This window comes from Haemorhous mexicanus, chromosome 2, assembly GCF_027477595.1.
Source record: "Haemorhous mexicanus isolate bHaeMex1 chromosome 2, bHaeMex1.pri, whole genome shotgun sequence".
Taxonomy (NCBI): domain Eukaryota; kingdom Metazoa; phylum Chordata; class Aves; order Passeriformes; family Fringillidae; genus Haemorhous; species Haemorhous mexicanus.
In genome coordinates, this window is record NC_082342.1 from 70,860,367 (window position 1) to 70,888,157 (window position 27,791).

General features: G+C 38.4%; 1 long non-coding RNA gene across 1 annotated transcript; it reads left to right on the plus strand.

Annotated features, from left to right (window-relative positions):
- On the plus strand, nucleotides 1–27,791 carry LOC132323668 (uncharacterized). The gene is made up of 3 exons (XR_009485398.1): nucleotides 1–86; nucleotides 22,693–22,752; nucleotides 27,651–27,791. It is a non-coding gene; the product is annotated as an uncharacterized LOC132323668 (long non-coding RNA).

Here is a 27,791-nt window from a genome sequence, read left to right on the forward strand (position 1 = left end):
GAATTTCCAAAGCTAGCACTGCCACTGAGTGTGTCTGCTGACAGACCACAGCCAGAGCCTGAAGGATGAAAGCACGTTGAAAAACAGTAGGATAATAAGTTTGTAATCCTTTTTCTGAAATGTTGGTTATTCTCCTGTCCTCATTTTTAGGAGAAATAATGAATGCTCAAACACCTTTCAGGGTTTTTGCATGTGAAGTATTTTCCCTGGTTCAGGTTGTGGGAATGACTCACATCTTTGAGCTCCTCCTCTATGCTCTTTGCCCTTTTCATACGCAGACGTGTCTTCTCCGGTAAAGATTTTATGTGGATCAATGTGCATGCTGGCATCTGGGAACAAGACAGATAACTTTTTTTCTCCCAGATTCCTGTTTAATTTCATAAGGTGATATTTCCAGTTAGTCTCAAAAGGCACAAAATCCCGTATTTTCTGCATAGTGAAAGAAGTTACGTTTTTTTCTGGAATACAATAGTAATCAAAAAGTCTTGAAACTACTTTAGTTAAGGAAAATGTGACTTCTCTGTTCTTAAGAATTAGGGGGGGCATTTTTTGATTGGTACTGAACATGACAATATAAGCAAATAATACCAGGACTCTTAGCTCACAAAATATTTCCTTTTTAGTTTTTGAGCTGGTATTCCATTTTAAAGTAGCTTTTCACATAACTGAGCTGTCATCACTTGCAGACAAGGACTGAAGGTACAGATCATGTTTGAACATGTGGCTTTATACAAGGTCTCATAGAGATCCCGATGGTGTGAAATACTCCTGAAACATTGTTTTGACTTTCACTCAAAACTGAAGTCTATTTAGTCATCTCAGGGATTTTGCCAGTGGTCTGAGATGTATTATCAATCCTACAGACTGTCTACTCTCACACACGGGCAGAAACTATGCAGGTGCACGAGACTGCCCAGACTTGGCCTTCACATATGCCTTTAACAGTTTTCATCTTATCTCAATGATAAGGAATTTCCATGATAAAATCATTAGGTAGAAGCAATTTGACCAGATATTAGGCAATTGCTGTAGATATACTAATCTTTATTAGTTCATTGGAGGGTGACTAAGATTTTGAAAGAGATCTTGGTGACATAAAAATGAAGCAGCAAATAATTCAATTTAAAAAAATATGGAAGAGATAAATTTTTGTGTGTGTGAAAGCATGAGAGAGCTAAGGAAGTATTTTCATTATATTTGTTATTCAACAAGGACTTACATCTGTTTCCAGTTTGCACTGTTTATTGACACATCTGGCTATTTGGCCTTAGGAACTACAAGTTGCTGTTGTGGCATTATTCTCTGAATCAACTTTGTAGACCACCCGGAAAATAATATAGCAAGTGCTGTGAGAAGGTTGTGTTATTTGTAATAAGATTACCTTTTGGCACCTAGATGTATTGTACAAATGGGATTCTGTCATCTTCTGTTTTATAAATTACAGTTTGGCATTTTTTACACCTGTGGGGAAAATAAGTCTCTAGCCAAAGGGCTTGCTAGTTGACAGAAATAAATCAGGATGACCTGATAGAGTTTCAAGTAGAGGCCAGATACAGTAGTAACTACTTGCCTTAGATGGAAAAATACCTTTGTTTCAGTAGAACCAAAATAGAGCTGAAGTCACACAACTGAGAAAGATGTTTCTTTAACCTATGGTGAGATGTATTTTTTCTGATTAATATCCCACTGTTGGAAGTGAATACTGTCCAAGCCCTTGACCCTTCAAACATTTTTTTCTGTAACAAATAGTTAAATTTTCTCCATCAGCAGTTTGAAAGTAGCAGTCCAGTCCAAGAGTGTGAAAGACATATTCTGTGAAGTGCATGGTGAAGACTTTGAAAAGCCAAAGGATAAGATCACAGGACAGAAGGGACCACCTAGATTATCAAGACCCATCGTTTCCAATTGCATGCAAAAGATAGGACAGTCCTGAAGGATTCACAAAACATCTACTCCAAACACCCCCTCAAACCACAGGCCAAAAACCAGTTCCAATACTCTGTCACGGATTTAAAATATAAGAGTAAAAGACTAACAGCCACAGCTTCCATGTGCTACAGGAAGGAACATGATGAAACGCTTATTTGTTTTATTGCAAATACTTTTAGACTCCGGTAATTTGTTGGTTTTTAAAGAATAGTCTAGATAATCTATATGGCCATGTGAAGCTGCAATACAGCTTCACTTGCTGCACTGAATTACATGTGGAATTAATTTGACCTTCTGCATTAAACTAACACAAGCCTTGAAGATGCATAGAATAAAGATATATAAGAAATAATTTGCTGGTTTTTGATGAATTGCAGGTTTGTAAATGATTTTATGTGCTTTCTCTGAGAACGTTTAGACAGCCTCAACAGTTATTTCCATTCCTTCAGATTAAGGCTTCAGTTTTTAATGCGCATTATTAGATTTTTAATTCCTTTAATAGCTAAAGAATAAAAAGTACAAAGGGCAAGGCAGCAAAATTACTGGGAGGCAAGAGCAGAGGATGAATACTGCATTATTCTTTGCAGTGCTATACTATACTCTGCTATTCTCTTTAGGCTTGCTCTTTGTCCTCTTTGACATTGTGTCCCTGTGAGTGGTCTGATTTGTCTTGTTTTCTCCTTAGGATAAGAATCTGAGGGCAGTCTTTGTGCCAGGGTATTGTCACATCCTGACAGGCATGCTGCCATACAGATGATCAACCTTGCCCTGTCTTCTGTGCACCGTGATGATGATGATGATGATGATGATGATGATGATGATGATGATGATGATGATGATGATGATGATGATGATGATGTCTCTTGCTAGCTGCCTGGCCACCCTAAGTGTCTGCAAGTGGATAAAGCATACCCAGTTAGGAAGTGTCTGCACTAGTGCAGTTTTCCACCACTCAAACAAATGCCAGAACAACTGAGGCAAAACAAATATCTAAAAATAGAAACTACTCTGGGTGATTTTGTTTTTCATGCGCATTTAGTGGACTTAGGACTTCTGCAAGACCTTTGCAAAGTGATTTAGAGCTAGTTTGATAATGCCTGTTTTTGAACTTTATCTTTGCAGTGCGTGCCCAAAGTATGCAAAGTTTATGCCCAGTGCTCAGGGAGTTATGTCAAAACACCTAAATCTGATGTTTAGGCAGCTTAATCAGACAAGTTAGAAAGTTAGGCATCTTGAGAAGATGATACAATTTGCCACATGCTGGGCAACAACTAGCCCAGATTTCTGAGGCCTCACAGTTAGTGCTCTCTGCAGGGAGCAGGGAGATGCCTGGTTCCCCTCCCAGATATGTTTATGCAGTTTGCATGCAGGAGATTTAGAAAAAAGTAGGGACTGGGATCAGGACCTGAACCAGGTCTCCCCCCCTCCCAGCTGAGCGACCTACCCAAGAGGTTCCCAGATTATTTGTTGTTCTCCTCCCTGCAGTAAGGGAATGATCTGTCTTAAATCTGAATCTTGCTTAAATAAACAAAGCCTTAACAGGAAGAAAGTAGAGTGAGTAGCTGCTTTGCAGCATAGAGTTTAGGACACAGCTCAAGCTAAAAAGGCTCAGGCATCTAAACTTCCTGCATCCTTCATGAGTGTTTAAACCATAAAACTGATATGCAGAGGGCAGACTGTATTTGGAAAAGCAAGCTCTGCTTTTTTGAGTGCCTGATCTCAAATGGGATACAAGAGTCTGAAACCTATGTAACTCGCAGTGCCTCTCCCCAAATCCTGGGTTACCTGCCTAAGTTCTGGAGAAGGGACAGGTCAAAACTGTCTTCTGCTGGCTGGATCCCAACCATTTTCTGGTCAGAAGGAGGGCTCATTCATGCAGCGTAAGCGTCTCCTCTTATCTACTGATTGCATTAATCAATTAAGAACTCAAGCAGACATCTCCAAATCACTCAGGAATGGTTTCCTGCAAAATCAACTCCTTTGAGGCTCAGAGTTACCATTCATGGGGACTCAAACTGTTAAGTTACTAACATGCTTCAAGTTGTGGATAGGATTTTCAGGTAATAGCGAACACATGCTTGAAATTTGGACCTGGTCTGTCAAGCTACTCTGCTGCTTTAGAACATTTTTTTCTTTAGATACAATCCCTTAAAGATTCAAATGTGCCTTATGGTGAAGTAAGAGGAGATTGAATTACTTTTGGGGACTATTTTGATGTCACTTTTCTGGGTGCTGCCAAATACATGCTCTCTTTTATTCTTTGACAAGCAAAGCTAAAGATAACGCCTAATAAGTTAACATTTTCAGTCAGATGGCAGAGGTTTGAAGTTGTTTTAACATATATGAGGACACAGATATCCTATTGGGATTGTATGCCAAAATTGCTTTAGTCAGGATACAACAAACAGTTGGGAACTAAGTGCTGTAAAAACCTTCAAACAGAAATTCTTACTTTACACAGTTCTTGGAAATAGGATCCACCTCTTTTCCTCTGAATTCAGCTCCTGAAGCACTCTGTTAACCATCTGGTATCATCCAGGAAAGGAAAATGTAAATTACATCTGTCCTTTTCATGGTATGGTGGACGGGGGACAGGGCAGCGACAGCTATATTCATATCCAACAAAGAAGAGACTCATTTCAACTTTGGTGAAAGCTTTGTGCCTCTCAAACTGTTACTTGCATACACAGAGCAAAATTTCTCCACAAATTATTCTTATATGCTGCTCATTTCCATGTAATCTACTGGTTTACATGCACGAAAAAAAAAAAAAAAAACAACTTGCAGACTTTCTTACTTAAAAAGACCATCCCAGATCAAACTATTTGAGATGTGAGGTCATTCATTTGTGTTCATGCAACTTCTAATGCTCATGATTCAGTGTACAGTTTTCTACTGCATCTTGGGGGGTCTAGAGGCTTCCATGCCAGCATTAGTCCCAGATGCAAATGTACAAAAAATTAATGATGTAAGGATAGTTCGTTGACAATGAATAGGTGCACTGTGTATGGAGAATGGGTGAGATTTATATTATAATCTACTGTAGAGAATTCAGTATGTGATGGAACCCTAGGGTTTTGATCAGTAAAAAGGAAATCCAATAATGTATTTCCTTTTATTCGGCATGTATTCTAAGTGTTTTCCCCTTCATTTTGCCTATGAGCTGCCTTTCTGAAGGCTGAATACCACATCACTTCTGTTTTCATTTCTCATTAGTTTTGCCAGGAACCTCTATGCCTTATTGCCAACATTTGGTTTACCCCAGAAAGAAATTGTTTCATGGCATCACAGGAATGGGTCTCTACCAGGATCTCCATCGAAGTCACAATTTTTTTTAATAGGAGGGCTCTGCTCCAACCTCCTACCCCTCCCACACAAATGCTCCAAAGGACAAAGGATCTGTCAGGGACCTCCCTGAATCTACCCAAATAAGTGGTGTGCAGTGATAGCATTCAACTAGGGAGCAAGAAGAAAAGAAAAGTGGAAGTCTGCTGGGGCTGTTAGTCGATGGGAAAGTAAGTGAGCAAAGAAGCAATGCTTCTGAAGTGCTGCTGGGGTCACCGGAGTGGTGGTAGGTTCCACCTACCTCAGCAGTGCTGGCTGAGCAGAAAGAGTTTAAAGGGATCACAGGGGGAGACACATATGATGAACATACCTCATGAAAGGGGGTGGAATGAGTGGGAAGATACAGCATGTGCTGTAGGGGTGGATGGTAGTAAATCTGTGCTTTCATAATCACTTGTGACTATGCACTGAGGGTGGGATTCATTTCACAAAAAGTCGATGTTTTTATCCTAGCTGCTCACGCTTTGTGCCTCTCACAGGCAGTGGAGAGAGGTGAGTGTTTTTTAAAAACATTAGCTTGTTGTTTTGCTGCTTTATTGGTAAAGAAAGAAGAGTTAGTTTTCCACATAATGCAAAACTTTTGTCCAATCCCTAAAGAAAGGATTTATTACTATTTTGGCAGGGAGCTGTGCTGGAAACTCTCCCACTTCAGTTCCCTGGACAATGTCCTCCCCTGAAATATGGTTTGACTCTTCGGAACAGTGAACTGCAAATGTGCACACAGTGATATTGACATCTGGCTTTAGCATATGGGATACAGATAGTCCTTGATTGCTGAACAGCTGGGATGCTTTGAAAAGAAACAATTGCATTTGAAGAATATGGGATATAGACTAGGCCTTGTACTATCCCACACATCTTGCTGACATTTCTTTTTCTAAATTACCAGTCTGTTTATTAAATTTCCACAGTATAAAACCATCAAAATTTAGAAGAGTTTGAAGTAGATCATAATATTGTCAGATATGCCAGCAAACAATCCACTGACAACACGTGTTAGGAATCAGTCCATTACAATTAGTCAAGAACAATGCCAGAAGATGATGGGATGGAGTAAGAACAAACAAATAAGCACAAAGGAAGGAACGAGGCAATTACTGAAGGTTCAGAAAATGTTCCCTTCAGTTTTTTATATAAAAACCACTTTGGTGAAGAGTTTTTGCAGCAATCTCAGCAATGTCAGCAACTGTGTATAGTGAGCTCACTTACACAGTAGCAAAGAGTTCTGCTATCAGCTGAATATCAGTCATCAGTTTGTTGGGAAATGGTCCTCCAAAGCAAAGGGAAAGGCGCTTATACAGGGAAGGGAAGCAAATCTCTGCAACCCAAATTTATCTGAAGGAAACCAAAAATCTTGGTGTATCTTGTCCCAAATTATGTTATATATTGTATTTATATTATATGTAAATATATATAACATTATATAATATAAAAGATTACAAATTTAAGTTGGTTGCCCAAACTTTGTTTTGCAGCCCACTAGTTTTTTCCCACTGTGATTTGGTGATTACAGGACTGCATATACCATTTTTACACATTTCATATACTTTTCACCCAGTGAAAGTTCTTGTAGCCAGGCTACCTGCAGACACTTTCCTATCAGTCCTATACCTTATGCCATAATTTCTGGGTGCCAGGATTTAAGGGTGATAAACATCGTTATGAATATCAAGTCTGCCCAATGTCTGACAGTTTCATGAGTAAATTTTGCATCAAAGACATAGTATCTGTATGAAAGATAGTGCATTTTAAAAATAGGTGTTTAGCACAGATTTAAAGACTCCAGGGCCTGAAGTGATCCTGCCTAACTGAGGTGCCTATAGCAATCACTTCGGCCTTTCCTACTTTTGAGTAAAATGAGAATAGGAAGTGTTGTGGTGAGTCAAACTGAATCTAACTTTTGAAGGTGCCTCTTGCATATCCAGGAAGCTGTTAACCTCCCATATTAGTTATGTGCTTGAAACCTGAATGGGAAAAATCTAGGACTATGTGGGCCAAAGTTATTTGTAGACAAAGTTCTAGCAAAAAGGAAAATAAAGTGGAATGTTTTGGAATAATGCATTGGCTATAAAAAATAACCTCCTGGCAACACAACCCTGTGAGAATAACTGCAACTGGCTTGCAATACAGGAAAGTGAGAAACTGTTGGACAGAAGAATAATAGTGATTTTTTTCCACAGGAAAAGAAATGAATACTATTTATTCTGTTCAGGGTAATGTGAATGAGAGCATATTTTTACTGTTCTTGCAGGTCAGTTCATGATCAAAGCCCTTTAATGCAACAGATCGCTTCACAAAATTTATTTGTACTAAAAAAACTAATGTGACAAAGAACTATGATACCAAGCAGCCAAATAAACCGAAGATGTATTTTCAAAGTCCTTTAGATATATTTTCAAAGTCTTTTATCTTTTTACATTTTGACTCCCCAGTAGATAAGCATTTTCTCATACTTCTGCCAAGTTCATGCAAGTAATATTCCTTCATTTCATCTTTATTTGTTACTAGATTTTCCTAAAATTTGCCTTTTGTTTTCAGTTTTTTTAGAAGCTCCTTATTGTACACTTTAAATACATGGGGCACATCCTTTCCAAGTCTTTCCCTGCTCTGGGCAAAGGAGTAGCAAGCTTGCAGCAAAGATGCTAAATGTGTCTTTCATATAATCTTCTGGGGAGAAACACCATCAGTAGCTCAACCTCCACATCCACAGTGTCTTTGATTCACTCGGTCTCCCAGGAATGTCAGCCCTTTTCCTTGCAGAATCTGTGGTATATGTGATTTTAAAACCTTCCATGCATTCTTACAAATTCAGTACTGCTTTGCAGTGCAGTAAGCAACTGTGATCCAAGATGCAATACTGGGTTTTTTACAGATTGCAAATTCAGGAATATACAAGAAGAAGCAAGAAAAAAAAATCCCACAACAAAAGCAAACAAAAAAGGACACAGCATCCTACAGCCCAGACTGCACTTTTTAGAGCATTGGCATTTTTTTTACTCAAAATCTGAATCCTTCCTCACCATTCTGCATGGCTGTGTTGCTCTCTTTTTTGTTTTGACACTTGGCTAGCCCATTCTAAGATACTTTGAGAATGTACCATGGTCTCTGATATTGCCGAAACGTCACAGAGTGTACAAAGGCCAAAGCAAGAGATTGCCTGTGGGGAGCTCCGTGTTTAGCTACTTCACTTATCTCGGCACACATACCTTGTTCTCTTTTTCCCACCTCATGGTAGAGATCAGGTCTCTCTGATGAACTAAGCAATTCCTAAATCACAAGAATTAACCCTGAAAGAACTATGTGCAAATGAAGATTAATAAGTAATATTAAGTAATAATAAGTATAACTATATAATAGTTACTAGGGTTGACTTGAAAAGCTTTTAAAAGCCTAAATCCCAACAGGAGCTGAAGTTTTTTTAAGTTCAAGCCAAAGCAGGAATCTCAGAGTAGGGCTGTCCTGGGTCTGATCCTGCAAGCATGGTCAGAGTGCAACAAAATGTATAGGCAAAACGCATAGGCAGGGAATGCTTTTCTCCTTCACATGAATAATGGGGCTGTTCTGAGAGTGACTCTGAAAGAGGCTCTCTCCTGACAGACAGCAGAGGCTGGACTCAGGCCATCCACGAACCTATTCTGCTGCATTCCTTGGTTTCAGCTCCCCTTGCCACAATTATTTCATTTGGTGTAAAAGTATTCTGAAGTGAGGATTTGTACCTGAATGTCCCATTCCTTAGGCAAATTGTCTCCCAGTTACTTGGAAAAACATTTTCTCTTTTGGTCTTAAGCAGACAGTGAGTGACTTCAAATTACAATAATTTCCAGAATCTCACTGTCTTTTGATTGATGGGCTGACATTAAACCTATTCTATATTAAGGAATTGCAGAGTAAAAACTGCAATTTCTCAGGAATACATACTTCTCTTCATTTCTTTGGACCTTCTGGGGCACTTCAAGCTGTGTGAAGGCAAATTCAGTAGTCTCTTTGGTAGAGATGGACATTAACGAGGGGTCACATGGAAATTCATGTCCAAATCTTTCTGATTTTAAAGGATGACAGTCACTTACTGCTTCACTTTGGATTTTTAAAAAATCCTAATCCTATTTAGGAGTGGGAAGCATTTCAGAGGAGATTTAATGAAGACTTTGAAGGTAAGTGATCATGGCATTGTCTGTTTTGCAAGGTCAAAGCAGAAGTTATTAAAAGTAGGAATTTTATTTAGGGAATGGATGGCATATATTTTTAAGTGATAAGCCCATAGGATGTCAAATATGTCCTGCTGGAAATTTAAAAAATGTAAACTATCATTACGCTGTTCTGTTCTGCAGTTGGAAGTGCTGGTGCCAGAATTATTTTATGCCTATGGTAACAAAATCTCTCTCCCTCTCCCTTTGCCCTTAGCCAGCCTTCCCAAGCCATAAATTGCAACTGATTTTAGGAAGAGGCATTTTACACTTGATGCATATAGACTTGTGCATTCACACACAGAAATCCGTACACAACGTGGTGGTTGTTGCCTCAGTTGGTTTGGTCTTCAAAGTCCTCCACTGAGGGAATGGACAAGAATGTCCTCCATGGAAAGAGGACTTTTTAAAATACTGAAGAAGCAAATTTGCTTTACAAATTGAGGAAGATCGGAATTTTTCCTCTTCACAGTGAGTTATTCCTTCTTTACATAGTTCTTCTGCTTGCATTCTGTATGGCAAAATGTCATGGTCATCAACACAAGCACCATGTCCTCATATGGTAATGGTAAAGGAATACTGACAAATGAATGTTTTTCATATGTAGGTTTTATTACTATTTTTCAAATAGGGAAAATTTCGAACCCTCATTTTAATACCCACTGCAGTCAATGGGAAGACAGTTATTGACTCCCATAGGCTTCCGATCAAGACACAGTTTTGGGAAATGGGTATACCCATTAGGACAAAGGTTTTTGGACTTGGCATTTTTAAACCTTCTTGTCTTTGTTTTGTGAGCCACAAGTTTGTGATCAATAAAAAGACGTTTTGCTGTCGTACATGCTGTAACTGGACCAACAACTTAGGTTGCACTGTAACTAAATCACAACCTTTGGACAAATTACAAGGAAAATGTATTTGCTTTATTGATTTTTAGTCTCTTCTCTGCTGATTGATCATTTACTTTAAATACAAAGACTGAAACTAGGATATGCAAATGAGAAGCTCTTTAGTCTCACTAAATGTCATATCCAACAAAATAATCTTCTGTAACTTTACATAAGAAGTGATTTAATTTATTCCTTTTCTGTCACTGTTTGCAAATACTTTAAAATAGGAGCAGTAAGAAAATAGTTTAATATTTTTGCTGAGGAATCAGATTGGGGCTGATTTTTTTACTATTTTCTGACAAAAATAACCTGTATTGTAGCAGCCAGAAGCCTGAAGCAGACTACGGGAAAAAGTGTCATAGGTATGTTAGACTTCTTAGAAAATAATTTCTTGTTTTGGTAACAGTGCAGTCTAAATTAGGATAGTCCTATTGACTACATCTTTGTTCTCTTTATTCTCTACAAAATTGTTCTCTAATTTTATTGAGATTAAATATATGGTGTTGCTTCTGCTGTCTGATTAACTGCAACATTTTTGAAGAGAAGAGAAATCAAACAGATTTCAAATTAGCTGTGAAAATGCTTGCCCTGCAATTCTTTAACAAATATTTGAACAAACTTTTATAAGGAATTTGAAGGAAATTATATTATGTGTTTCTTTAGGCATTGTCATCAATCCAAAAAAATACTTTCAGGAAAATGTGTAGAGTAATATATATTGTTCTTTAACAACAGACTGAGACAGAGCCTATCTCCATGATGAGAACTGCTGTGCAAGAAAGGGAATTTTACAGAATCACAGAATATGCTGGTTTGGAAGGGACCTATCCCAGGAATCACATCATGTGGTGACGATGTTGTTCAAATGCTTCTTGAGCTCTTGTCAGGCTTGGTGCTGTGACAACTTCCCCAGGGAGCCTCTTGCAGTGTCCAAACACCCACTGGGTGAAGAAACTTTTTCCCAATATCCAGTCTAAACTTCCTCTAATTATTTTTGTTCAGGAGCACTCCAGCTGTAGAACTGGCGGGCACTCAGCTTGCCCTTGGTTTCAACAGAGAATCTCAGCAGGGCCCTGAGATGGTTTGTGTGTCCACATAAACATACACACATGTACCACGTGTGGGAAATTGTCTGAGAAGGACTGCTGGTCAAGCATGGATTGGACAGTAATAGATTGCTGCTCTCAGAAAACCCTTTTACAGGTAGCACTTTTGCAATACGTACAAGTAATGTGTCATTATTATTTGGTAGCACTTCATGGACATTGAACAGATGTGTGTGTCCTCAAAACCTAGTATAAAACATTATAATAATAGTTAGAAATGAAAAAACAAAAGGCACCCTATGTTTTGTTCTTATCTCCAAACCCAACATTAAGAGATCACATAAATAACTGATTTAGAGGGAAGTTAAACTCAAATGGCAAGTAAGGCATGAAGGGACTCAGAAATGGTATTTGAACTCATAATTTGAACTCATAACTATCCATCCTTCTGTTGGGTAGATAAGGCATTGACAAGAAAAACTTTAAAGGAAAAATAAAAGGCATAGGCTCTTTCCCAGTCCATTCTTGTTCTCAGGTGCTCTTTACTCTGAGTGATTGTGTACTGTGCTTCTGATATCAGGCTTACTACTGCTGTGTCTATCTAGCAACTATTTGTTCAAATGCATGATACTTGAAAAGCACTGGCCCATATTAATTTCTTTATATGTATACATGTCAAAAGTGGTGTATTTTTAGAACTAAACAATGGCAAGCTTACCCGATGCTTTTACATACTGAAATAAAGCATTACTCTTATCTTACCAATATACTGCCTCATGAAAATCCTCTTTACTATTCTTCACTCTCTTCTTATTATCTCAGACAAAGGTTTGTATGTTGTCCCTTCTTCAAGAAATTATGTATATATATATATATACCTCCTTTAGAATGCAAGGAACAAGATGACCACATCTTCTTATTAATTATCAAGGGACTGAACTTTAATTTTCTATTAAAAAAAGTCTGAAAGGAAAATTAAGTTTGGATCAATAAACTGGCATTGTAGGTTAGGAAGAAAAAGCAGAAAGATATATAAGATAAGGAAAATAGGAAATAAATTGGACAAGTGCTTTTGTGTCCATTTTAAAGAGTAAAACATATGCATCTTGAGATTCAAATAAAAATTGGCAGACGTAACTTTTGTTTAGATTGGAACTTTCTACAGTCTAAGTCTCACCTGTCTTGCATGTGCAATATTTGAGACTTCTCGGCTTATATAATAAAATTACAGAAGTTCGTATGGAGTAAAAGGGATTCTGATCCATTCTAATTTTCATATTATAATGTTACAGTTATGACTTGTTGAATGAACATACACTGTTATTTTAATCTTATTATACAGAGAACTTTTCAAACTTTATGCAAGCAGTTCAACCCTCTCTGGTTAGTGACTCATGTATGAACTTACCCTCTTTCTCTTCAGAATTATTCCATTCTGTAAATGAAAGAAAAACAAAGGGAGTGGTGGAAAACTTTAAATTCAGACTACATGTTGTTCATGAACTGTTTGTTTGACTCTATTTGTATTGGTTGGGTTGATATCTGTGTCACTTGATAACTTTTTTCCTTCATGATCGGAAGTTAAAAATGAATCACAAAACAATCACTAGTGAGTAACAGCAATTACTCTCATTTTTATTATCTAGTCACAGCAGCAGTTGGGAAACTTTTTAGTCCCAAATACTTTCAGAGTAACCTGGCAATTGTCAGCATTCTCAGACTAGAAAATGTGATTGAGAATGACTGGCACTGCCTGTGTCCATTCACACATGCATTTGCTGATACAAAGATCCCTTCACCACAGAATGATTTTTCACAACTTTCCCATCTCACCTGTTTCACCACCAGTAACTCATAAGTGCAATTAGGTGACGTCTCATATACAGCAAAATTACGTAAGTTATAGGTCCAAGTCCTGTTTGCACAAGCAAATCCTGCAAAAGAGAATTTACATCAGTGACAATGCAAAATCTATTGTCCCTCGGCTTTTGCAAGTGGAAACCCCCTGGGTAGCTGGTCCTGAATGATTTTCTGTTAATGGTCTCTTATTTATCCTTTCTACCTACAGTCACACAGTGACTATTGTGTGCCTCCAGTAAACATCCCAGCAGCAGCTCATAATGAGAATCTAAAGATGCCCTGTGTTGAGAAATAGATCATAACCTGAGTGAATGAGTGCCCAGCTCTTCCAGCACCATGAATCCTTTAGGAAAGTTGTTTAAAAGCTGATTTCAAGCCATGTAAGCTGCATTTTTTTAATATATATTTGTGGCTCTGCCCTCACAAATCTATGATTCATGACAGGAATGCAGCTTGGATCTCTTGCAATGTAAGCAGCTGCAGATACTTCAAATACTTGGGTACATGTGATCCAGCAGCTTGCTATAAATTTGCCCCTAAAAATAAAGTAACAAGTGATTGAACAGTGATAGGAATTAAACGCAGCAGTGAGTGAATGGAATGCGTAAGTCCTTACCTCAGAAACTTTTATTAAGGCAATTGCTATAATTAAAATCAAAATGAAAAAAGAAACGCTCTAGAACACTATCTTTGAACAAACTTGCCCAAGATTCCTTTAAAAGTTTCTTTTTTTAAATGTTGTTGGACAGTAAAATAAAGTATTTGCTGGTATGCCGTGTCATTGAGCATGATATTTATATTGTTACATCATCTGAGAGTCAACTGCATTTACACTTTCCATGAGTTACTGGACTAATTTCCCCTAACTTTTTACCGTGTGAACAAAATAGTCAAGTAACAGCCCTGAGGTTTTGATACCAAAGGATATTTTGCTGTATGATTTATCTGGAAGCTGACTGAAAGATTTCAGGGTAAACAGAAGAATTCCCACTGGCAACAATCAGCTTTGAATCTGTCTCGGATAACTGAAAGTCACAGTTTATGTGGCATCTTATATTTCTCATTCATTTGCCCTCATTTTAAGACTGACACTGTCTGTGTTCAGTAATGCACATAGGATAAAACAGCATGTCAGCATTTCTCTGAGCTGATACTTCCATGTCATCTCTGTTTTCACACAGTTTTAATATAGAACCTTGGAGAATATGGAAAAATTTAGAAGACAGATTTCATGGTCAGATCATATAATGAGATTCCACTAGGAAGTCTCAGAGTAGCTAACTAGGGACTTTGTTGAGAATTTCAACCTAGAGGCAGAGGAGTAAATGGGAATTTGGTTTAGGTACACTGCAGACCTCAGTTCTAGAAGAACTAGGGGTTTTTTCTGAGACCCAGATCTATAGATCTGTATATCTGTAAATTTGTAGATCTGTAGATCTGTACAACCTATTACACACAAGCTTCCTCTTCTGCAGGCCTTTTTTTTTCTGCTGTACTGATTTTCCTTTCTTACCTATGCACAACAAGAACAAAGATGCAAAACTTGATTTGAAAGGGGATATAATAGACATAGATTATTCAAGTACTTGTGAGCCTCCCTGTAGTGCAGGGTGGCTGAAGACTAACTCTTGACTTTCTTTGTCTAAAGGCTGGGCATTGGCTCTGAACTCATCTCCCACGTGTCCTCTTCATCAAGAGAAAGAAGAAGGCATCTCCAAAACAGATAAATGTGTTGGGGATTGAATCGGGAGGAATGCCAATGGAAAAGTTGACTGAATGTTAAAAACATTGCTATTTCCTGAAGTTTCTGTTGAGTTAATTGTAACTCAGCCCTTACGCTGACAAAACTAATAGTGAAATTGATTTGTTTAATAACACATCTGCCTGGATACAGCATTTCTGTTATTTTCCCTGACGCTCTGCTCTTAGCTCAGTAAAATCTATGTATTGCAGTACAGTAGCAGTCTTGCAGTCTTGTTCAAATAAATGTAATATCGTTTCTCTCTGAAGCACTCTGTCTGTGTGTATCCGTCAAATGTGCTTTGTGTCTCCCTCTTTAAATGTGATAGGACGGGGAAAAAAACAGTGTTTATTTTGCTCTTGAGTGCTGCACAAGCTGTTTAATATGTTTCTTATGAATTACCATTAAGAAAGGATTCCACATTTAAAAGGAAGCTTATGAGGATATAGGTAAGTGTGAGTGTGGTCTTTTCAGAAGAATGTTTGATTGAAGACCTGTTTTTGGACATGAGGTAAGGAAAAAGATCACTTAACCTCACTTGAATAAGTGGAGATTAAAGGTTAAAAGCTTTAAAGCTTTAAAATGCATTAGCAACAGAACAGTAAATACAATCCATGGAGACATGGAGGAATTAGCAAAACAAATGTTAAACTAAGAAATGCACTCTAAGATTCACTGGAATCTCCACACAAAGTCTGAATGCAGAGTACATTTAAATGCTTCACTAGTTGTTTTAAAATTGTCTTTGTATTCCTTATATTGGCTCTAATGGACATAATACTGAGCCTTGTCATGAATTATGCAAGCAACTTTTATGTAGATGTTTCCATGTTTTAGCCTGCCTGAGTTTTGTAGTTTTAAAGGGCAAATTTTACCATATACCTCATTAAACCTATTGCTTATTTGCTTGGCATTTATTGCTGATGTATCAGTAATGTAGTCACAATCCTCTTCAAAAATTTCCTGTACAGTATTAAGGAAAACAAAGTTACTGTCATCAGTGATGTAACCTTATTGTATTATAGACACAATATAATTTTTTATAAGTACAGCATCTGCTTAATGACAGTATTTGACTTAGATATCTTTATTTTAACTCGTATCATGACGACCTTCAACAAATGCTTTGTTTCTCTGCTTATTAATTATTACAGCTCAATAAGTCCCACAAAGCCCAGAACACTCTGAAATCCGTTCCTTCACAAAATAGAGGGGTGGTCCCAGGCAGGGCATTCTGGAACAGGCTAATTGTAAAATAGGGAAGCTGTGTATCAACAGAGCATATATCTATGTGAAAAGGTAGAATAAAAAGCAAAATTGGAATTTTTAACTACTTTCACTACTGAAATAGTGATTTATATATATATATATATATATATATATAAAAATAGTGGATATTATAGTGAATATTGTATAGCACCTGAGGTTCTACCAGGGTTCTCAAACTGCCATCATCACCAGAGAAGGCAGTCAAAATCAACACCTCTGCTTGATCTTCTGCAAAATATTACTGATGGTGGAAATCTTGTGTTTGTATGTGCAATAGATTTGAGACTGCACCCGCAGGAGTCAGTGTCTACTTCAACCAAGTGATGACATGGTGCATAGGGGAGACTCCAGACCAGAAAACAAAGATTTAAGACCAGATTATATTCAATAATCTGCTAGTGTAATTACAACATATGACATTTAAAAGAATGGGAAATTTGAAATATGTGGTAGTTTTTTGCTAGCACAAGCCACACCTTTCTAAAATTTAACTTCTTAAATCTTACAGTTAATACATAACAAATTGCTCTCATTGCAGAACGTTCAGATATAAGAGCTTCTCAAGAGTGACTGAACTTATTTTGAACTTTTATTTTCGTTTAAACTCTCCATTAAGGAATTTGGGAGGGTAGAAAGGAGGGTGAGCAGGGTAGAAAGGCATTTGTTTAGATTCTGCTTTTAATAAAGTTTTAACACTTTGATATCAGTCTCTGATTAGATGCAGTATCCCACATTCCAAAGTGAAGACAGGCTATTTGCTCCCTCTCTCCTCCTCCCAGCACATATCTTACTTCTGTCTTTTAAGCAGAGCCTCTGATTCAGCCTAATTATTGTCATTAGCAGCAGTTTTCTGCAGAGCAGCATTCCTTGCTGTGGCCTCTTCTTTTCAACTCAATAAAGGATTATCCTAAAACCCAGTCTCTATTAGTCCTATTTCCAGTTACATTGTGAGGGGGAGGGTACCAGATTCCCTGTGCCCATTCTGTGTTTGTAGCTTGGCCCCAAATAATGGATTTTCCTGGTGTTTATCACACTACTCTGTAAAATGCCTAAGGATGGGATTCATCTGCAGTGTAGATGTCTGCATCTAAGCAAGTCCTGGTTCCTTTTATAGTCAATAGATATCAATAGACACTCTGAGTGTGTGATTCATCCCATCTCAAGATAGATGTCTAATTTAGGTCAGGTGACTCACTCCCTGGAAGTACTTATTGACTATAAAGGGAATCTGAATGACTAACTCAAAGACTTTTAAAGTGAGGTGAGGTGAAACTCACCCTACATGCTTCTCATCTTCAATACCCTTCTCCTTGGACAGTTTCTCTCGCTGTGTTTAACCCAGATGCTTCACAGAGCTTGCTGCCATTTTGCAGCTCTCCTGTGAAACCCAGTCATCAGCTTTCATTTCAGTTCTTCCCACCTGGGAAGACAGTCCTCAAGCCTTGCCAGTCTTCTTTTCTGTGGATACTTAATGACTCCACTGTTCATCCTTCCTTGCCTATTATCACCGAGGTCTTCAGCCATGGTATCAAATCCTTTCATCTTTTCATGCTTGCTTTCTGAGGCAAGTCCTTTTTCTTAGCTCACCTTCAATTCAAAGAAAGAAAACCTGGGGTTTTTTTTGCTTAATATTAGGAAATGGTATGGAATTTTTAATTTCCATAATATTAAATAATAATTAACAAGAAATGATTGATTTGTTTGTTTTACATTAAGGATTTTCATTGGCCATATTAGTGGTTACAGCATGTGGCTTTCTTGCTATGTTAATTTAGTTCTACCTTCCTCTCTGGCTACACTTACTCAACGGGGAAATCCCAGTGGAACTTGTATTTGTAGTTTCAAAATAAATAGTAAGTTTGAATTTTGGCCAATGTCTTCCTCCTGTAGTGAGTGAGAGTCTCTATCTCTCATGGTCGCATAAATTAGAGTCCTGATCAACGATGACGAGCACTCTGCTAGCTCGACAAACATTAATCTGGTTAACTCCCCTTCTTCCCACTCCTTCCTGACACAGAGGAAGAAGGCCTCTGGAGAGAGTTTGAGATGTGAAGTTTGATTTTATTGTAACTATAATGTGGCAAGGGGTCTTCAAGCACCTTCAGAAGTTTGTGAAAATTCCAAGCAGAAAACAAACAAGCTATACAAAGCATGAAAGGCTGGGGGTTTTACTGGCTTTCTTTTACTATAAACAATTAAAATTTTTGTTTGTTTGTTTATGAGATCTTGAAAAAAATTTTCCACATGTTCACAGAAATATTTAAATCTGAAGTCTGAGATTCTCAATTTTTTAAAATTATAACTTTTTTCTGTAGAAAACAAACTTGAACAATAAAATGAATTGCCACATTTAGGATTAGAATCTCATGGGGTTTTTTGTATTTGGTATGTTGTTCTTTCATATAGTTCTCTGCATCCTATTCAGGATGCATTCCTCATACTTAATAAAATTATGCACAGCCTGTGGATAACTTCTTGTAATTTAGGAGGCAGAGAGGACATCTGGAGGTGAAGTCTCCTTGAAGACTTTTATCTATCAGGCATGAGTGTTTGTGATTGCTTCACTCCCTTTAAGGCTTCCACAAACTCCTTATCAGGGGCTCCATACACTATTGTCTTTATTACCAATTTAAATCACAGTGATGCTGGTGCTCTATAAAATTTGAAGCCCAAGGAAGTATATTCTTCAGTCTATCCCATTTGTCACATATTTCTTTTTAACCTGGATTTGTAAATACCTTTCCCTCAAGGGGAAAAGGTTTTAATTTATTATTTTTTTTAAGTGAGGAGAGTGTTTTGAAGATTCCATATATAGCTGACTTCAGGAATGAAAGTCTGTTGTTTTGATCCAGAAAGAGTTTATATAAGGGATAAGAAAAGGAAAATATTCTTGAAAAAACAACCCCCTCCTCTTAAGTTGTATATTTTGGAGCATAAGGAAACATAATCAGGATCTCCTGTTTTGATTAGCAAAAAAGAAAAAAAAAAAAAAAAAGAAAAAGAAAAAAGGCAAGACAAAGTTCATGGTATTTGTCTAATTTTCATAGCTCATTACAGGCATTATGCAAAACCCTGAGCTGCCAACAGCAAGTACTGTTTCTGCCCAGAAAATGTACAAGCTCTATATTTTAAAAGAGTAAGATACAAGGTCTTCTGTAGTATAAATTTCGAAGTTATTTACATTTGACTGAGGCTATGAGTTTTAAAAAAACTTAAAAAACTAGGAAAACAGCCCAAGTCTATCCAAACTCAATACCCACAGCTTTCCATTATTCCATTCTGAAATATCATCTTATTTAATTCTATTTCCTCTGTCTCCTTTTCCTCTTCTATAAAAACCAGAGAAACTACTGTAACATTGATCCTAATGTGCTGAACATCCTATGTAGTCTGTGAAGGAATTGTTGCAAGCATGGCCTTATTTATTTATTGGTTCATCCTGGGACACTTACCTGCTTGTAACTGCAGAACACTGTTGATGAAACACCTAATTTTCAGCCACTGAACAAGCTCTTTACCATCTAAGTCCTGAGAATATCAAACCAGTAGTAATAGAGTCCATGACAAAAACACGCTTTTATCCTACAGCTCAAGTGTTGTTGCACAGTTTTACTGGAACTTGTGTAGGACCTATAACAATCCTATTCCTATAAAAAGGAATAATTAAAGCACCAGCAGCAGCACTACCACCAGTTGCTGCAATGTTTCAAGAGACAGGGTAATCCATGTATTTGAATACTGAAAATTACCACCTCAAAAGCCCACACTCAGCATCTTCACATTTATAGGTGTGATGAAACTTCACAGATCCCTTTGGTCAGCACCTTCAAAGTTCTGTTTGCTTCAAAGTTCCATGGCTATGTACACACATGGAAAGCACCTCAGCCTTCATGGAACTTAGCAGCTTGCTGCTTATTGTTCATTCTTTTTGCCCAGGCCACAGCCAAACCTCAGTCAGTACACATCCTCAGGTGTGCTGGGTGGCATTGTGTCCCTCTGTGGGTGCTAAATGGGCTGCTGCTTTCTTCTCAATCCCTAAATGAGAAGACAGAGATTTTACTCTCCTTATTCATAGTTCCTTGCCTCTTTATTTTTAGGAACACACAGTTTATGGAATGCAGCCTTACTCACATGCAGAAGATCAGTGTACACAAGCTCTATTTATTGTAAGAACAAAGTGTAAAAACAGCCCCACTGAATATGACTGTACATCCTTATAGTGCTTCATCCTGTCATAGAGAGTGGCCAGTAAAAAAAATATTCTGGAAGAAAACTGTAAAGAACAGGGTAGCCATTCATGGTGACAGACAGGAGAAAGGTCTTTTGCATACTGCTGGAAAGTACTGGGGGTTTTTATTTGATAAGTACAGGCATTGTGAAATTCATTGGGGAAGAGGGTAACAAAAAATAAACAGATCAGAAAGCAAAAATAAAAAGTACTTTATTCATTTTAAGTAGTGCACTTGGGAAAGACTACAGGGCAAAAGCAAGTGTGCATGATGGCTGTGGTGAGGCCCAGTCCCTTTCTGAAAATGCTTTCCCTCTCCGGAGCCCTTCTTCAGTTAGCATGCAGTCTTCTACAGCTGTGTGATGCTCAAGATCTTCTCTGCAAGGGCAGACTATGTGCAGGGTAAAGTTTAAGGTTTGTTTGGTTTTTTTAATGTTTGGACTTATAAGCTACATCACTTCAGTTTGTCTTCATGTATATGTATCCTCTTGAAGTACAAAAAACAATCAATGCTGAAGCCATTGCAATACCCTAGGCCTGAAATGTTAAAAACTGAAGATTTTCCAGTTGTTCAAAACAGTTTGAGTGCTCAGAGTGCACACTTTTTCTCAGGGTTTCTTTGATTAGCCTTTGTTTTATTTATTATTTCAATAATTTATTAATAAATGCATTGTTCCTGTCCCATTGAATAAGTGTCTTGTTCAAAAGAAAATCCAATTAAAGTGGCAACCTGCACCTATGCATGTAACAAGTGTACACGTTTCCAAGACAAAAATCTAAACTGCTTTAGTGCACAGCTGATTAATGGCAAGCAAGTACTACTTTGTTTAGGAGAAGCTATTTTAATGTGACTAGAAATTTCTTAACTAGACAAAGAAACCAGCTTTTGTATTTCTTACAGCATTTGCTTTTCATGGATTCCTTCCCAGTAGCATGGCTTTAGATTTATGGGATACTTAATATCTTTGCTTTACATTCCAGAAACAGAAAGCTGATATAAAACAGAGATTAGGATGATTAAGATATCAAAACCAATTCTTTTTACTTTTTTTTTTTTATGTAAACAACAACAGTCGAGAATTTAGTAAAAATTGCAGTTGATTGCAGCAGATTTTTACAATATTTATTTTTCAATTGCTTTGAACACCAGAGATTTATATGTGATTTCTCTGTCGGGTCAGGGACTCTTCCAATGTAGTACAGTAAATTTTTATTTAGTAAGCTAACCTTCACTAGCATTATTTATTATCACAGTTCCTTTGACTCAGGATAATTTTAAGATGCAGTTGAGCGTAACTGAAACAGCAGAGCACTTCAGCCAAGAAAAGTGCATTACCAAGTCACTGGTGTATGATGGAAAGCTTAGCTGAGTGTGTCTGCAGCACACAACACACTGCACAGTGCAGATGCTTGCCTTGCCCAGGTTTTAAGCAATGCAGCCACACTGACATCCTTCTGCTGCTCTCTGGAGCTCAGGGCAAGCATGGGGTATGGCTTTGCTGGCTTGTATCATGAAGACAAGCCCCAGAGGCAAAGGGATTAGCAAGCTGCATCTGTGCGTAAAAGTGTGAGAAATACCACAGAGGCAGAGGAGATACAGAAAAACCAGAAAAGCTGCCAGAAGCAGCACTGGGAAATGGCTGGCAAAAGAGGCTCAGGACATGGAGCAGACCTGCTGCCCTTATCTGAATCCTCCTGAGTGTAGGAAACAGCAGCTACAGCTTTTGCAACAAAGAGGAGTGAAATAGGAATGTGCAAAAAAGTGGTTGTGTCCTTCGGTAATTCCTCATGAAGTGCAAAGAAAGTGGCAAAATTCCTACAACTGTTTCATTGATGGAGTCAACATTTTATAGTGGAATTGCAAGGATGACACAAAGAGAAACCAGTCTCTTAGTTCAGCTTAAGCTGCTCCTGCTAGTTGTATTTTTGAGAATTTTGCCAAAAAAAAAGTCGCTGATTATTTCTTACTTAACTACTGACATTACTTAAAACTTTTAGCTAACCATCACAATGGAGTTACCCTTTCAGTTATTCCTTCTGACACCTGTTTTAGAGGGTATTAATGCAATGGAGAGTGGTAGAATAAAATATGCATGCCAAACAGATTAGATCAGTGCTCAGCCCTGTGCGCTGAGCTGTGGTTGTTCTGGTAATTAATCTAACTGTAAACCAAATTGTCGTGCCTGTGTTCCTCCTTCAGGCCTGTGTGCAGCCTGTGATGCCAGTTTGCTCTCTGGACAGTTGTCTGGTCATGATACAGGTAAGTCTTCGTGAGTTGGATAAGCTTCATCTGGAAGCCTGTCTAAGTATCAAGTGTAGCTCAATTTGGGTTTGCTGGAGTTACAAGGGGTGCCAGAACCTCTTCAGTCTTCCATAATGACACACTGAATTCCTCTCCTTAGGTGTGATGGAGTGGTCAGGGAGAGCAAATGATCTCCCACTGCCTTGTCTACCTGTGCAAAGTTCAGCTCTCTTTCTGTGGCACACTCACCCCTGCACAACGTGCTCCTGGTCAGCATCCACTGGCAGTTCAAAGGATGCAGGCCAAACAGACACTCTGCATATGGGGGCTAAAACCACTGATTATTCGTGGATGTCTCTCCTCCACGTGAGCTGTTATACTCTCCAAAAGACCAGTGTGTTCCAGGAAATGCTTTTGGAAAGAGATCTAATAGTGCCTATGACTAAGAGGCACCATAAAAACGACTGCTAGATCTGTTAAAAAGGGTAGTCTGATCCTTTTCTTTGGAAAGCCAGTCTTTGTCATTAGAAACAGAAGCAGAGAGGAATTCAAAGGCAGTGATGTTATGGGAAATCCAAATCTTTCTCCCTTATTACTGAATTAGGTCATACCCTTTGTTTCCTTCCCTCCAGACTTGCTGATTTGGTGTAAGGAAACCACATTCTTGTCTGCAGCCTCCTGGCCGTGGTCTGTTCATCCTTCCACTTGCCTTGCAGTGAGAAATTTGCCTCTTCTCCCATGGGAGTCAGGTGGTATTTGTCTAACTGACCATTAATCACCTAAAAATTAAAGACCACAGCAAAATAATTTATCTTGGCTCTCTGCAGTCAATGGAAAGAATTAGATGCCTACAAAGGGCAGCTCATCTACCTATCTTAGACAATTATAGTGGAATAAGATGAATTGCTATTTCCCATTGACTTCCCCAGAGAGAATCAAGGTGACAAGTTTAGATAAGACAATTCATTTTTAGATGGCAAAAATAAGGAGAGGAATCTCACCCCACCAGAGTCATGGCCTCCAGCAACCATATATTTTTCTAAAAAAAATGTGCTTTCTTTCGTCAGTGACATTATTTGTTTCTTTTCCTGGTGTAAGTCAGATGAAGTCAGAGTCACTGATATCTCAGCCTAGCTATGCAGGATGAACATACTGTAGGCTTTCATGGCTGGCCAGAACATGTTCTTCATATTAATATCTTTTTAAATTATGACTGTTCTATATAGTGTTCTGTGTATCAGTGTAGCAATTTCCAAATATATGCTTTGAAAATCTAGTTTGATTATTTTTGTTGCTGTTCAGTTTTTCTCTCACAGATCTGATATAGCACAAAAGTGCATGTGCAAGCATACATTAATAAAAATGTCTATATAAAACCAATAAAAGACACGTGCCTTCTGCAAATGCTTTGCTGTGTTTGCAGTAGAAGTGGCTGCTGCCCCATTTCACGCAAGCAGTAATATGAGCTGAAACTATAAAAGTTAATGATTGTTTCTTTGCCACCAAAAAAAAGAAAAAGAATCAGTTAGCAAAAGCTGATTTTCTTCTAAATGACTTTATTAATAGTAACCTGCACACCTTTTGAGTGGGGGTGTTGCTGGAATAATGATTGAGAGTGGAATAAAAAAGTACTGGTAGATAAGGAATGTTTTGCTTTAGAATGGTTAGAAATAAAGCCAGGAAGAGGAAAAGGTATTCCATGCAAAAGGCTTGTTCAGTTTTCTGATGTTAAAATTGCCAGTAATTTCCCATTTCAGGATCTGAAATGTCAAAAGGACAGAGCTTCCTAGAACTGAATGTCTAACAGCACAGATAATATGTATTGCTTTGCTCTTTTTGATGCTTGCCAGATTTTCAACAATACTTGAAAGGCCAAGCAGGATTTTTAGATTAGCAGGGCCAAGATAAGGTTTGTAAATTCCATCATTTTCTTGATTTTTTTTTTTTTAACCACTGGCTAAGTGGATAAGTTGACTTGAGGGTACTTTTCTTGCATGAGGTTTTTGTAGTGGCAACCACAAAGGATTGGGATTTGAGAAGCTTTCAGGAACATAGCAGCAAAAGATAGACTGGAAAGGAATCCCTGCTCCCATTTCCCTGGGCAGCATATGATTATTAAATGACTACTACTTTTTCTATACAGGATTATGCTGAATTGTAATTAATCAGTTTCCATCACCTTTTTGTCAGAATTCTGTCAAGCCTGCAAAAGTTTATTTCGTGAATACAAATTCAGGGCCAGTTCACGTGTTCATTATTGATTGAGGGGCCATTAAGGGCCAATCTTTACGTATTTTGACACAGTAATGGTTTGTGATGTAATTCTATACTCAGGAATTTTTACATGATGGCAGGTGTTGTCCAGGAACTCCTCATAATATGTATTTTTATGATATGTTTTGAAAGCTCACGTCCGTGCACGTTGCACAAGCTACACTTCTGATGAAGGAAGACAAAAAAGGCAGACACATTTTCCATACAAGGCTGGAGATCAGTAACTCATCTTGGAATATTCTAGACATGAATTGAAATTCCTCTGCTTTAAAATATATATAACAACATCTCTTTCCAGTTACATAGCTACACATAAAATAGATTGGGTTTCTTCTCTTTCAGCTGCTGAGTTTTGTACAGCACAGCATAGCAGCAATCCACACATTAGTAATAAACAGAATTTAATCTACATGCTATAGGAATTCTGGGAGAGATCCTATATTTAGTCTGTACTCCACTTTCCATTACAAAAGATTATTGTGACCTTTTTATGAGAAGCTATAATGCCTCCTTTGTATATAGTAGACTTTGACTTTTGGCAAGGGAAACAAATGCCTTTTCTAGAGAATTGGCTGGCTTTTACGCTACTAACATTTCCCACTTTCCTCCTGACTGAGCTCCTCAGGAATATGTTGGCTGTGCAGCAAGGCAGCAACAAGCTACACAGCCCCATCTAAAGCTGGGCTGGTGCCACCAGTGATGCAGCAGCAGTCTGGGCTGCACCGGGAAAGCCTGAGAACTGCTGCTGGGAGGGGACCCAGGCTGCAGCCTGACTCCTTACCCAACACGTGCTCGCCCTTCGGCCCGCCCAGCCTCTGACCGGCAATGCCACATGGGCAGCTCTGGAGCAGAAAAAGGGATGTGGCTAACAGGGCAGATTATTGATTTTTCACAAAATTGTCAACTGGTTTAGAACATTTTGTGATGCTGGACAGCATGGTTTGAAACCTTACCCAATAAAAATTTGGGAGTCAGGTTCTCAGCTTTGTAAAACCACAGCCACTCATATGAAGCCAAAAATGACCTAAATTATTAAAGGATATTCAGCCAGATTTTGACACGTGACCAAGCAAATCACTAATTCTGAAAAGAGTATTATTTAAGACTAGTGACACAGTAATCTGCAGATAATTCACTGGAACATAATGAAGCAATAAAGCTAAATGATTGTGTGCTTTGTAGTTACATATCCGAGTCCTCTGTGAGTAACATTCATGATACAATGCATTCAGACACAGCTTCCCGACCCACAATCTCACTAGGAGATTTCGGAGTCTGCATTGATGGATCCCCACAACAGCCTTGGGAGGGAGGCCAGTTTTGTTATCCTAAAATTACAGGAGAGGAAAGAGAAGCACCAACAGTTCAAGTGACTTGTGCATGGTCCAAGCCAGGAACAGGAGCCAGGAAGCAAATGTACTTTGATTTAGGGCGGGTGTGCCTCCAAGTGATTACAATTCATGTTGCTCCTGCCTACGCCTGGGGTGCTTGGCTCCATGTTTTCTGATCCCGACTGGGGCTAAACCGCAAGACCATTCTTCGACATCTGAATGATAAAGAACAACAAGAGGAAAGACTCTTTGGTGGTTAGCGTGCTAGCCAAAGCCTTTGCAAGACCTGGGCCTGGCAACATTCTTCCATGCAGTTCCTGGCAGAAGTCCTCAAGACCTCGATGATCTTAGAGGTCTTTTCCAACCTTAACAATTCTCCGTAGGTGCCTCAGCTGGGATTTATGGCAAGCATGCATTGGGTCCCAGGTGCCCACCTGGGCAGTACTCAGAAAATCCTGCTGCAGCAGCCTCCTGGGTGAATGCCTAGAGCTGTTTGGTTTTCAGTCAGTCCCAGAGTTACTCAAGAGAAGGGGTCTGTTTGCCCCCTGACTTCTGGGCTCCCCTGCCCCTGCGGGTGCTGTGGCTCCTGTGTCACTCGTGTCTGTCGGTGCATGGAATATATGTTCAGTATGGGCACTATGCAATTCCAGGCGTAGCATGGTTTGAATGTCAGATGGCAAGTTGCTCGAGTGCAGAGATATATACGGGGAGGCAAAAGGGAGGAGACATTCCATTTGTTTATTATTTTCTTGGTTGCTGAAGCAAGTGCTGTTTGCTAATTAATAGCACAGTTCTGTGCCCTATTTCACAACTTCCCTGTATTTATTTTCATGATGACTTCCTTGAATCACATCCTAGGCTTCAGTACACATTAACTTCCTAGTGTGCTTCTTTCCTGTGCTTACGCTCAGAAAAGCAGACGACTGGGAAAAAATTCCACAAAACAACCCATTAAAATTACTGTCAATTCCATATGGAATAGATTAGGTTCTTAACCCAATTATAGTGAAGTTTCAAGTATAGGCATGATGGAAAAGCTAACAAGAAGTTAGGAGACTCATTCTGATGAGATTTGATATCCATCTGAATGGCAGCTTGGCTTTCAACCACAGTTTGGTTTTGGAATCTGCTGAAGTTTTGTAAATTTCAGTAAGACTGTGTTTGAGTCTTCACATTTGGCCCACCCTGAGCAGTGACACAATTGTACGCTTCAGGGCACATTTCAATTCAAAATAGAATGGAGTATTTGTGACATACAAAGAGAAAATGATAGTATCAAAGGGTACTGAAATTTGTCTATTGTCTTTACAGTTGCATGAATTTGGAGAAAAAAATGTTCACATATGTAAATGCTAAGAAATGGACTATCACGTAGGAAGGAGCCACTGTGAAAATGAAGGTTATACTATTTGTAGCACCTTGACTTTCTTCAGTGCAAAGAAGAACTACTGA